Below are 10,061 nucleotides of genomic sequence, written 5' to 3' on the forward strand. Positions count from 1 at the left end.
TATGTAAAATTTTAACTTTGCATGTTTTTATTTCTTTGAGGGCAGAAGGTCCATCCGTTCCTTCCACCAGATTTTCAAAGGACTCACCATTATGGAAAAAGGTGCTTTAGACCCAGTTATGTCTTTTAGGTACAACCTCATCTTTTCCTTTTGCTGTCAAATTTCTCAAGAGTTGTTTACCCTCTTTGTATTAATTTCCTCACTACTCATCATTTCTTTCTTTCTTTCTTTTTTTTTTTTGTGGGGAAGATCAGCCCTGAGCTAACATCCATGCTAATCCTCCTCTTTTTGCTGAGGAAGACTGGCTCTGAGCTAACATCTATTGCCAATCCTCCTCCTTTTTTTCCCCAAAGCCCCAGTGGATATTTGTATGTCATAGTTGCACATCCTTCTAGTTGCTGTATGTGGGATGCGGCCTCAGCATGGCCAGAGAAGCTGTGCCTCAGGTGCGCGCCCGGGATCCGAACCCTGGCCGCCAGTAGTGGAGCGCACGCACTTAACCGCTAAGCCACGAGGCTGGCCCTATTTCTTTCTTACTTACTTGTTTTTTATGAAAATAACTTGGGAAAAATAGCTTTATTATTGCAGAAGCAGAAACATGCATGAAGAAAATTGGAAAATATAGACAAGCAAAAATAAAATAAAAATGTCATATACCACCAGCTAGTGATTACCTTAATTTACATCCTTCTGAATCTTTTCTCATATACATATATGTGTATATTTTTTGTTAAGCAAAATTTAAGAAAATTAGATCATACTATGCATATAGGTTTTTAAAAATTTTTAATAGTGGTAAAATACATGCAATATAAAATTTACCATCTTAATCATTTTTAAGTGTACAGTTCAGTAGTGCTAAGTATAGTCATATTATTGTGCAACCAATCTCCAGAACTTTTTCATCTTGTAAAACTGAAACTCTGTATCTATTAGAGAACAACTGCCCATTTCCCTTTCCTTCCAGCCTCTGTCAGCCACCATTCTACTTTCTGTTCTTGTGCATTTGACTACTCTAGATACCTCATAGAAGTGGAATCATACAGCATTTGTCTTTTTGTGACTGTCTTATTTCACTTAGCATAATGTCCTCAAGGTTTATGCATGTCATAGCATGTGTCAGAATTTCCGTCCTTTTTAAGGGTGAATAATATTTCATTGTTTGGATCTACCACATTTTGTTTATCTATTCACCTGTTGATGGACATTTGATTTACTTCCACCCTTTAGCTATTGTGAAGAATGCTGCTATGAACATGCTTATAAATGCGTGTTGTTTTATAAACTGCTTTCTTTTTTTAGTTTGCAGTCTCCACATTATACAGTATGATTGTACCTTACGGAATACTCTTTATCCAATTTTTTTCCAACTGTTCCAAAAACATCCTTTATAGTTGAGTTTTCCACAATTATATCCAATCTAAGATCACACTTTGCATCAGATGTTATGTTTCTTAAGTCACTTAATTTAGCATAGTTTCTCTTTTTCAAGGATGCTGGCTTGTTTTGGGGTCTGTTGTTCTCACCACTCACTTCTTAACCCTTTGTAATTTGTCTTCTGCCCCATCACTCTGCTAAAATTACCTCTAAATAACAAATCAAAGCATCTTTTTCTGTCTTCATCCTCCACAATATAATGTGTCATTTTATACATTTACTCCTTAACACTGTCTTCTCTTGGCCTCTGTAACATTACCCTCCCCTGATTCTGAACATTCCCGTAAACCTACCTTACTTTATAGCTTTCCTGAACAACTCACTATTCCAAGTTAATGCCATTTTCTATTTCTTGGCTAATACCGTTTACTTCTATCTGGAATTAAGTCCTTCACCTTAATATCCTCTTTCCTCCATCTTTAATCTCTACTTGTTGAAATCCTAGTCATTCTTCAAGATCAAGCTCAAATATTATATCTTCCTTGAAACCTTCTAATACCAATCAGAAATTAGTTCTTCAGCCTCTTAATTTTTTTTTGTGTGTGTGGTTTGAACCTCTTTTCGTATTCTCTATGCAATGATGCATTTTGTCTTGTATTATAATTATTGTTGTGGCTGTCTTATCCATCATTCTGGCCTTAAATTTCATGGTGGTGAAAGGAGTCCGGTTCCTAAATTCTTGTTCCACAGAATTTAGCACAATGCCTTGTATGACATAAAGATAAAGATTACTTGAATGGGTGCATGCTTATTTGGGGGAGTTTATCTTTTTTTTCCTTTCTCAACTAAATTTAAAATTCTTATTCTTATCCATTTAATCCAGTAAGGATGCTATCTCTTCTAACTTCCTTTTTGTTTTCCAGTTCCCAATTCTTCCTGTCTATAACAGCATTTTATAGAGTCCCAAAATAATTTTGTGACTTGGAAGCAGTTCTGCCGAGTTAACCAAATGTTGTCATAGAGTCTTATATAATCAGCAGACATTAAAATAACCGAGTCAACAAAATAGTAAAAAAGAAGTGATTCTCATTCCCCTTTCTGTAACCATACCTACTCAAATATTCAAATCCTGTCAGGATCCCTTCCTTCCCTGTTGTGCATGGCAGCTAAAACGATCAACCATTCTACTCCAACACACACACTCATGCACAGATCTGTAAAATATTGAAAGAAGAATAGAGTCCTAGAATGCCAGGACTGAAAGGAAATTTAGCAATCATCTCTCCTTGTCTTTACTTTTATTTTGCAGTTTTGACACTGAAACTCAGCAAATTAGGTGACTTTCACATATTCACAACTCGGAGAGTTCTCAGATCCTGGGTCCAATGACTGTCAGACCAATACTCTTTTTTTTTTTTCCTGAGGAAGATTGGCTCTGTGCTAACATCTATTGCCAATCTTCCTCTTTTTCTTTTTTCTCCACAAAGCCCCAGTAAATAGTGGTGTATCACAGTTGTAGAGTTATAGCTCTTCTGTATGGGATGCCGCCTCAGCATGGCTTGATCAGCGGTGAGTAGGTCCGTGCCCAGGATCCGATCCGGCAAACCTCGGCTGCCAAAGCAGAACGCACGAACTTAACCCCTACGCCATCGGGCTGGCACCAATACTCTTTTTACTACAAAGCATTGCATAACTGAAAAGCCTTTGGTATTGCTAATAAAGGAAAAGCTACTGAGAGCTGCACAAATTGAAGTAATAAAGACTGAAGAGAGCAAAATTCCAGTATAAAGAAATTGAGTCATGTGGTGTGATCTATATTTTAAATATCACATATCATCTGTCTTGAAATGAAAGTATATATGAATTAGAGTCTTAGAAGTCTTTCAGAACAAGATTACTTTTTACATTTCTCCAAGTGTTTGGCTGAAAGATACCTCTATTTTTAAGATTAGTAGAGGACTTTTCTTTTAGTTTTCTATATTGAATTAGCCGATAGTAATTAAAAAGATAAATAAAATTCTGAAACTAAAATTCAACTATGATAGGAAATAAATTTAGATTCCAGAGTCAAATACTAATGATAAGATGACAGAATCATTAGCAATAAGGAATGAGCAAAAGAATAAAAGAAAAAAATAGGGAAATGGAATGAGAAAAATATATATGTAATGAAAAGAGAGACAATCAGTGATTTGAAAAACAAATCTAACAGGGGAAAGCTGCAATCAAAGGTCTGAAGGAGATACATAGCCAATTTAAGAGAGGGAAAAATGACATAAAAATTCACTATTAGTTCAAGAATGAAAATATGAAAAGCAAAGTAAATAGAATGTGGAATATTTAGAAAAAGAAAGGTATGCATAGGGATAAAACAAAAGAAATAAAAGTTAGGGAAGGAATAGGGGGAAATAGAAGATAACGACCCTCAAACCATTTTCTATGATAAGCAAAAAAAACAAAGCACAAGTCATCAAATGGATCTAGGTTTTCTTACCAAAAACCTGAGACAGTAAGTGAAGGCTTCAGAACCAATCTGGAGTGCCCACAAGTCCTGTCTGGTCCCCACACTTAACTGCAGTCAAGTCATGAAGTATGTTTAGGAAATTTGCTGAGCTTGTCTTTCTTCCTTTCTCTCTCATTTCCGATGATAAACTTCACACTTTTGACTACTATCTGACTTCACAGGAAGAGTTTCAAAATGAGTCATTTCTAAATGTCTTAGATAGGAAAAGTCAAAAAACAGAAGTGAGAGGGCATGATTCTCAGATGTTTTCTGCAGGGAACAGCGTGTGGTTAGAGAGAGAGTACTTCTCTGCATAAGCTTCTCACTTTATAGGCTTCTTCTTTTGTTTTAGAAATGCAAAAGGAAAAAAAAGTGTGAGGGTGAGGATGGAGAGCAGTTGGGAGGAACGACTGCATAACCCCATGGATAGAATCTCAAATCACATCTCTTTTAAATGCTTAATATGTGTGAAGAAATGTGCCATGCCCAAATCAGATGAATTAAACTGTGTTCTAGTTTCTAGAGATTCATGATCTAGTGAGAATATGCACCTATATACAAAAAACTGTAATACAACACAGACTATAATAGATGTAACAATAGATGTCATAGGTACGGATATATTTAGCCTGTAGCAATCTACGAAAGTCTTAATGTAGAAATAAGATCTGAGCAGGTCTTTAAAGAACTACAGGACTTCTACAGGAAGAAAATGGTGGAAAGCTGTTTACAGTGTAAGTGGAGCATATCAGAGGCAGGTCGGGGGAGAGTGTGTCAGGCACTGGGGTATGGGCAGAAATCTAGTCAATCAGACTCTTTCATCTGGAAGGAGTGCAGAAGACGGAGAGTGACCTTGAGCAATGATTCCTGCTTGAAGTGTACATTGTAAAGAATTCTCACTCACATTATTCTTTTACATTTATGCATATGAAATAAAGTTTATTTGGGTCAAATGTATTTGAACACTGTCACCCATGGTAAGGCTTCAGTCCGTATTAATCAACTTATTGTCCAAACAATAATAGCTGCTTCTCCTCTTGTTTGCAGTCAAATAACCTTGTAACATTTTTGAGGCAGAAAGACCCAAGAAAAATGCCAAGTTGAGTTTTATTGTTTTATTTATTTATTTCCCTTGTTATTATCTAATTACAAGAGTAGTACATACTTCTAAAAAAGATAATTTAAAAGAATACAGAAGTACAAGGGGTAAAAGAATGAATGTTTTCATTTCCAATTCCACTGCCTAGATGTAACTATTTTTAGTAGGTTAGTATTCATTCTTCGTGAACTATTTCTAAATACAATACACATTTTAAAAAAAAGTAGTTTCAAACAAAAATGGGATTATAATTTACATGTGATTTTTAAACTTTATTTTACTTAATATATCAGGACATATTTTCATGTAGTGCATGTAATTGTATTAATTACATTCTGTTTTTTTAATCCAGTATTTGGAAACATTGAATAATGAAGGTATTCAGAAAGCAGAGATATCAAGCATACGAAAGATAGACAGTGTTACCAGCAATTTTATATATATATATATATATATTTCCTTTATTACACACACACACACTTTATATAAAGTAATTTATTTCCATGGTAAAAGATTTAAATATAGAGCGATTAAAGTAAAAACTAAAATTTCCTGAGCATCCAGCTATCCTAGTTGTACTCCCAGGAGGTAGTCTCTTTCACAAATACAAATGTAATTCCATTAAACACGTTTTATTCTGCTTTTTCCACTTTCTTTTCAGATCAGGACAGGCCCACATCACACTTTTTTAATTGCTCCATGTTATTCCATTTAATCAATTATTCCCCTGTTGATGAATAGTCTGTTTTTAATCCAGTTTTTATAGAGTTGCGATATTATGATTTATAAGAAATATATATTTGATCATTCAGATGACCAAAATATATTTTTCATACATATTTGGTCTTCATTCACAGTTCCTGGCTCACAGCTCTCAAAACCCTTGGAATTTCGGAAGTGTTGAGAGTGATAAAGTTGTCTTTTGTTTTGTGAATAAGGTAACTTTTGGAAGCACCTAAGGATGGGGGCTGGTTGCCAGGAAAACCAACCATATGATTAGAGGGTTGGAACTTTCAGTCCCCACCCCACAACATCTCCAGGGAGGGGAGAGGAGCTGGAGGCTGAATCAATCACCAGTGGCCAATGATTTAATCAACCTATGTAACCAAGCCTCCATAAAACCCCAAAAGGACAGGGTTTGGAGAGCTTCCGAGTTGGTGAACACATGGAGATGTGGGAGAGCGGCATGCCTGGAGAGGATATGGAAGCTCTGCGCTCTTTCCCCATGTCTTGCCCTATGCATCTCTTCTATCTGATTGTTCCTGAGTTATATCATTTTATAATAAATCAGTAATCTAGTAAGTAAAATCGTTTTCTGAGTTCTGCGAGCCGCTCTAGCAAATTAATCAAATGCAGGGAGGAAGCTGTGAGAACCTCTGATTTATAGCCAGTTGGTCAGAAGTACAGGTAACAAACTGGGCTTGTGCCTGCCATCTGAAGTAGGGGGGTGGGGGGACACTCTTGTAGGACTGAGCCCTCAACCCGTGGAATCTGATGCTATCTCTGGGTAGACAGTGTCAGAAATGAGTTGAATTTTCAAACAGCCTGCTGGTGTCCACTACCACCCCTCTCCCCCACCCAAGTTAGAAGTTGGGTCCAGGAATCCTATGCAGCAGTTATAAACAATGCTTCAATGAGCACTCTTGTATTTTAAACATCTATAAATATTTCTGTAGAGTAAGTTCCTAGAATTGTAATTGCTAAATGTAAGAGCATGTGCATTTAAATTTTCAAAAGATGGGATTTCCCAGTAAAGTGACTCCACCAATTTACACTCCCACCAGCAGTGGTGAGAGTATCTTTTCCACTTGTAAAAGGTAAGATCTTTACCATTAAGTTCAATACCATAAACATGTACTCTGCTCCTACTAGAGACACCATGCTTTGCACTGGAGGAAATGCAGAATAATGAGAGATGTATGTAATTATAACACAGTAAGGGCTGCTAGGAGGCTCAATATACTCTGGGAACACGGAAGAGGGAAAGATTAATTCTCATTGAAGCAAACAGGAGGATAATGCATGGAAGAGGTAGCACTTGAGCTGGGCTTTAAGGATGGGTAGAAATTTGACAGGCACTAACAGTGCTGTAAAATAATAATTTATCTATCTCTTTGCCCTACTAGACCATGAATTTGTTTCTGTCTCCAGTGCCTCCTATCATGCCTGGTATAATACATGTTTGGGGCATGAATGAATGAATGAATATTTGGTTGAAAAGGATGTTAACTTTTGAATATAATTCAAAGAGTTAATTTGAGTCTTTAGAGTTGTTTCTAGTGTAGATTCAGTTTTACTGATTCTTCTCTCTCTAAATATTATAAAGCAATTAAAACCAGCTGGAGAACTTACAGCTGCATTCCTTGGATTTTCAGATCAGGAAGGAAATTATTGACAACATCTTGTGAATAGTGCTCCTTTTCTGGAAGACTTCTATTCTTTCTTATAAAGTGCTAATTGTTTTTTTGGTGTAATGTGTAAAATTTGGGGGAATTTATGTGGTTCCTCTCTGTTTTGTTCCTTTTTAATATCTAATTATAAATTTCTATCAAAGGTCAGATGCTTTGGAGAGAATGAAAGTTTGAATATAGGGCCGGCCCTGTGGCTTGGTGGTTAAGTGTGCGCGCCGCAATGCTGGTGGCCCAGGTTCGGATCCCGGGTGCGCATCGAGGCACCACTTCTCCGTCCATCCTGAGGCCGAGTCCCACATACAGCAACTAGAAGGATGTTCAGCTATGACATACAACTATCTACTGGGGCTTTGGGGGGAAAAAAAAAAAAAGAAAGTTTGAATATATATTACAAAGGCAGTCATATTAAAACCTTTTATGAGTCACTGATTAATTCTACATTTTCAGTGATGGTGATCTGTATTCATTTGACCAAAACAAAAGATTTTAGAATCATGGAATCTCTAGCCTGTTTTGTATGAGAGAATTAAAAGCAAATGTATGAGAAAGTTTCTGTCCTTAAAGATTTTGATGAAAAGTGACTAGATCGGTTATACATACATAGACTGTATGTAACCAACACTATTCTACACTAAATATAACCAAAGGCCAAAAACTGGATGGCACAGACAAATGCTATGGCTAGCCAGCAAAAGGCAAGACTGATGGTAGTTAGAATTAACTAGAAAAATTTAATGGAAGAAGATTTTTGAGATGACAAAAGCACTAAATTAGGAATTTGGGTTCCAGTTTTAGTAATAACAACTTGACTTTGGGCTGGAGGCTTGACCTAGAAATTTTTTTTTTAGGTGTAAAATTAAAGAGTTGTATTGAATGATCCTTAAGGTTTCTTTTATGTCTCACAATCTATAATTCTCCTATTTGGGCAGGGAGAGAGAAGCTGAAAGGGACTTTCAGGAAGGAGGGAAGCATGAGCATGTATTAAGGTGGAGATGAGCCCAACGTGTGAATGAATGACACAAGTAAATTGGTTTGGCTGGAGTAAAAAGAACATACTAAGGAGTAATGGAAGGTAAGTAGAGAGTCTGAGTTTGGATCCCAGCTCTGCCCCTTAATAATTGTGTGACTATACAGAAGATAGTCAAACTCCGTGTTTTCATTTCCTCACCTGTAAAATGGGGATTGTGTCAGATATTATCTATTGATACTCAAGCCATTCCCACTCTTCCTTATTACCGCTCTATTGGAAGCCTGGATACTACAATGCCTGGACTTTCTCTCCATTGGGGTTCTGATTAGGTTCTGCCAAAGGGGCATATTCATGTGCTATTGGAAAGTGAGGAGAAAAAGGAATCATTACATTTGATTCTAGAACTTAGTTTGTGCACAGAGATTGCAAATCTGTTTTAAAAGTAAAAGAACAAAAACTATAACATAGAATAAACATTAAAACTATTAAAATAAAAGAGAGAGAGAGAGATTGAAAGGGGAATCCCTTAGCTTCTGGCTCCTGCAGAAGCAGACAACTCTGGCGGGCTCCTGCAATGGAGATGGCAGGTGTGACTATGGCAGCTGCTGGCGACTATGGGCTCTAGCAGGATTACTGCTTTCAGCAGCAGCCACAAGTCTGTGAGTTCCTTGATTCCTGCTAAGCAGCAGCAAGAACCCCCAACCTCCAAGATAAGTACACACTTGCCTGTTCTAGTTAACACTCTTTTCCATTTTTCTCTTCTAGTTCTAGAGAAGCAGCCTCTTGCAGTTATATCGTCATCTCCTCATCTATTCCTCTAGTCTTTCCAATACTTTCATAACCAAATGCTTGTATTAAATATCCTGTTTCAAGTACCTACAATGGTTTCTATTTTCCTGTCTGGGCAATGACTGATTTGGGGAATATTTGCTGTACCTACTCTATAGGATTTTTAGCAAAAAATGAATTAATACATGCAAAACACTTAAAACGTTGCTGGCACATAAGCACTCAATAAATGGCAGCAATTATTATGTCAAAAAACTAAGGTGGCTTCCAGTTGCCTATTAGATCAAAACCATTCTCCCATCTTGGAGATGTAGGCAATAATTTACAGAATGTTCCTTTCCTAGTGTTCAGTCACATCCATTTTTTCAAATCAAATCCCAACCCATGACCCTCAATGATGTCGATTAGACATACTCTCTTCTCCCTACAACGTAACTCCCTAATTATGCACGTAGTTATAGTAAAACCAAGTAGGAACACGACTTGAAGAACAAAGTCACTCAGAAAGTAAAGTGATTCAGTTGAAAAGTAAATAAACCAAAACAAAAAACTCTTAATCCCACCTTAATAACAAATGTCTGACACACTTATGCTTGGATCTTGAAGAAATGAGGCAAATTTGGCATGATGAATCATTCAAATCTGAGTGGTTTAAAGAAAATTTAGCAAACTTTGTTTCTTCTATTGATTTGTTGGTTATTGATTTTCTGTTATAGTATGTATCTAGGACAGCCAAGGAAGGGAGACCGAAGGGGAAGTAAATTAAGTTTCATTAACACCCTTTGTGACTTTAGTTTCATGAAAATGAAAGTGGACAATGGGACAAGATTTAGTGTTCATCTAAATAATGAGAAGCCATAGGACTGTTTTTTTGGGGGGACAGGATTCAGGACTATTGAGGGGTGGATGGCT

The sequence above is a fragment of the Ceratotherium simum genome, chromosome 17 (genome assembly GCF_057802395.1).
Source record: "Ceratotherium simum simum isolate JZ-2026a chromosome 17, ASM5780239v1, whole genome shotgun sequence".
NCBI classification, from domain to species: domain Eukaryota; kingdom Metazoa; phylum Chordata; class Mammalia; order Perissodactyla; family Rhinocerotidae; genus Ceratotherium; species Ceratotherium simum.